The 4,042-nt window shown below is 43.4% G+C and overlaps 1 long non-coding RNA gene across 1 annotated transcript; it reads right to left on the reverse strand.

Annotated features, from left to right (window-relative positions):
- Window positions 1-306: 306 nt before the first annotated feature.
- Window positions 307-3,659, reverse strand: LOC118500381. The gene is made up of 2 exons (XR_004902948.1): window positions 1,888-3,659; window positions 307-1,679 (listed from the first exon to the last, which is right to left on the reverse strand). It is a non-coding gene; the product is annotated as an uncharacterized LOC118500381 (long non-coding RNA).
- Between the last annotated feature and the right edge of the window lie 383 nt (window positions 3,660-4,042).

A 4,042-nucleotide genomic window follows, 5' to 3' on the forward strand; every position in this document is an offset into this window, starting at 1 on the left:
TTGTTTTTTAAATATGTGCTTTGTTTTTTTTTTTATATGGGCTTATGAAAACACTTGGTGATACCGTCTCCAAAGCTACCTTTTCCCCTATGTGAAACTGCTATTTTAGAAATACAGCTAGCCAAGTTGCCCGCGTTCACATAATGTCCGTAAAGTGGAAAGGCACTAAATAAAACAGTGAAGGGTTGGCAGGAATAAATGCGTCAGCTCTCAAAACGGAGAAACTGCTGCCTCCAATGCTGCTCCATGAGCCCGATGCTGAACTTCTCAAACCGTGATTGTACTGGATTTTTGGCTTTTTTTTTCTTTTCAGGTGGCGCTAGTCCTCTCTCTTGAAACCTCTGTAACTATTAAGGCTGAAGTGCCATTTAAAGCAAAAAAAAAAAGAAGGCAAAGAAATGAGCTATGGGAAGCCACGGTGAGCTGTTTGTCAATGTATCCTTTCTTGAGTTCTTCGGGGAAGCAGGCTTCAGGGTGTGGGGATCATAGGCTTTATTTCGAATTTGTCTGTTATCATCCTAAAGCTTTCTTCAAGGGAGACGTATAGGGTTCATGTCTGTCTACAGCGTCTGTTGCTATGGAAAGGTGTGTACTTAACCTTATTACAGTGTTCTGTTAGAAGCAGCGAAGCTGGGATATCAGTTCATCTCTTTCTGAAAACCGCATGTTTTATGGGATACAATGAAATGAAAAACACGGATGGCATACGTTTCTGGCATTAGAGAACAATTTTAAAGCTCTTATTTCAAACATTGCATAGATCAGGAAGCTATTCTACGTTCTAAGAGCCACAGTAGCCTCTTACTACAGAAGTGATCCATGGTAGTAATGTGATAGATGTCCATTACTTTCAGTGTATCATCCAAGCTCCTCTGATATTTCCATCTCCAAATTCATTCCCACGTCCCATTTCTCATCTCCAGCCAAATATTTGCTGTCAGCTCCGCGAGAGAACTGTGCTTTCGGCATAGTTCCCAGGGCCCCATTCCTGGCGAGCGCTTTCGGCACGGTAAGATTGTACTTGAATGTCACTGTGGACGCGTCCTGTGAAATGGAACGGTGGAGGCTGCCTCACTTGGGAACCTTGGCTGTTCTAGAAAAATCCAACCATTGACCAAACACAATCTAAAGCTTTTTCACATTGTTCTTTGTATCCAAGTTTGTAAAGTATCGTTTGTCTCGTTTTCACACAGGAGTATATTGCATGGGGCTAACTCTCTCACTGGTCGGAAGACCTGTTGGTTCTGAGCACAGACTCTGCAGTCAGAGGGCCAAGGTGAAGGCCTAGAGATGCCACCTGTAGCCTGTGCAACCTTGGACAGGCTTTTTAACCTCTCTGTGCCTGTTCGCACGTCTGTCAACATTGGAATGAGAATAGTGCCTGTGTCATAGGGTTGAACTGGAAATTCAATGAGACAGTTCTGGTAAAAAACACTTAGGATAGTGCCTGGCGCAGAGTAGGTCTGCAGGGTTGGTTCATTACATTGTTGAATGTCCTCATCATCCTACGGTTTTTAATTTTACCTTTTTCCATGAACATGCAGCTATTTCTCTTAACTCAAGAAGAATTTCAAATGGTAGAATCTGGGGCCAATGTAGCTGGACTTTTAGAAAACGGGTGGGGTTGGGTGACTTCCCTGTGCCCCACGAATGATCCCATCAAAAAATGAGTTTCCACCCTGGCTGGCATAGTTCAGTGGATTGAGCGTGAGCTGCGAACCAAAGTGTCGCAGGTTCGATTCCCAGCCAGAGTACATGCCTGGGTTGCAAGCCATAACCCTCAGCAACCACACATTGATGTTTCTGTCTCTCTCTCTATCTCCCTCCCTTCCCTCTCTAAAAAATAAATAAATAAAATATTTTTTTAAAAAATGAGTTTCCCTGTACTCAAAGTGAGGACTTGGACTTCCCCTGTGTGACCACCAGGACTCTCTCCTTGTCCATTGTCCTGTGGGAAGCTCCTTTTCGGTTCTAGATAGTATAATGTGAAAAGAGTTTGTCTGGATGTGTCCATGTGTCACCTATGTCAAAATGTCTGCTTGCTTTATTAACAGTCCTTATAGGTTATTAAATGTAGAAAGAGGTTTAAAGTAACTTTGATAGTTTGCCCCAGCATATTCCAACCGTAATAAACGTAGACACATGGGAAGGGATGACAAGCTGGTTGTGCACATGCCCAAACCGACGCCCGAAGGTGCAGGCCAGACCTGGGGTTCATTGTGAGTGCCTGGCGTGCGTCCACAGCGAGGGGAACCGCTGTTAGCAGGCCTGTTTCCTCTGCTCGGAACATAATTTGATTCCTGTCAACTCAATCTGGCTGCAACGGAATGGAATTTTTTGTTCTTCAAAGGTTTGTTTTTCACATGTCATTTATATACTATCTCCAGTGAGGTCAAATCCCCCTGTAAATATTATCTAATTTATTCTTGTAACATCTCTAAGAGATAGGGGGCATTTGTCTTTATTATTAGCATCTGGTGTTAGGAGATGCACATTTACTTTGTTGGGAATCACCAGGAATAAATCTCACACAGACACTAATGGAAAATATAATAGGAGATAAATATAGGTGTATCTGTAAATGAAGATATTTTCCCACCTTTGAAATCTGTTGACTAAAAAGATAAAAAGTGGAACAACTTATGGTGATTGAATAGTAATAAAAAACAGCATTTAATCTAAATCTCTCCTCATGATTACAGCATGCTAAATATTACTCAATACTAGAGAGTCGGCTGATGAGCTATGTAAATGTTTTCCAATAAAATTAAATAGATTAGAATTGGAAAGAGAATGTTAATGTTTCCGAGGCTTTTAAAGAGTCTTCTCTAAAAACTTGGCTGAAAAAATGCAATTTCAGACCATGCACCGTGTCATCAGTGCCGGCAGCGTGAATGCCACCATTTCCACGTGGCCCGAGCAGGCAGCGCAGCCGTCACGTTCGCGACGTTCTTGCCGCCTGCGATCCTGTGTTGCAAATCCTCCTCCTGTCTTTCACCTGCTGCTTTGTTTGGGTTGTCAAGGTTTGTTACCGAGACAAGACTAAGATCATCCTCCTCTGACGGTCGCAGATTGAGTCGACATGACGCACCGTGAGGTGAGTCTAATTGCTGTTAATATCGGAAGGGCGAATAACCCTATTAAAAAGAAGAACAGTTATAAAAAGAAATAAATAGGTGGAGGCAAGTCTAGATGACGTGATCGAAGGACAGCTTGACGAGGGGAAACCCATTAACCTGAGAGGAAACCGTTCTTTGCTTCCAGTTGAGGGTTTGGGAGCAAGATGGCATTCCTGCTAAATCAAAACGGAAACAATTCTTCTGATTCGTTGATAGACTTAAATATTAGGTTTTCTTATATGTGACTCCTAATTGTTAATAGAGTTTCAAAATGCCATGTCAGGCTCATGGAAAAACCTTCACCTTGCTCCTGGGGTGTTAGTGAGGCAGAAGGTAAACTCTATTGGGTGGGTGCACCACACTCCAAGCCAGCGCTTCTCAGACTCGGACGTCCGTGTGCATCACCTGGGATCTTGCCAAACTGCAAAGTCTGACTTGGTAGCTTTGGGGTGCGGCCAACACGCTACCCTAGAGAAGCCCCTAGAAGGTGCCCCTCCTGCTGATTAGGGCCACACTTGGAGAAGGCAGGCTCCAAACAAATGTTTTTTGTGTGTGTGTGTGTGTGTGTTTTAAAGATTTTATTTATTTATTTATTTTAGAGAGGGAAGGGAGGGAGATAGAGAGAGAGACAGAAACATCAATGTGCAGTTGCTGGGGATTATGGCCTGCAACCCAGGAATGTACCCTGGCTGGGAATCGAACCTGCGACACTTTGGTTCCCAGCCCGCGCTCAATCCACTGAGCTATGCCAGCCAGGGCCCAAACAAATGTTTTTAAATGAAATCTGCACAAATACAGCGTGACCTGCTTTGCCATCATTTCAGGAAATTAAACAGCATGGGGACAGCAATACCCAAACCACTTGCTTTGCAAATGGGAATGAAGGGAATGAGCCAACTTAAAGTTTCAGGGAAGGACTCTTT

This window comes from Phyllostomus discolor, chromosome 4 (assembly GCF_004126475.2).
Source record: "Phyllostomus discolor isolate MPI-MPIP mPhyDis1 chromosome 4, mPhyDis1.pri.v3, whole genome shotgun sequence".
NCBI classification, from domain to species: Eukaryota; Metazoa; Chordata; class Mammalia; order Chiroptera; family Phyllostomidae; genus Phyllostomus; species Phyllostomus discolor.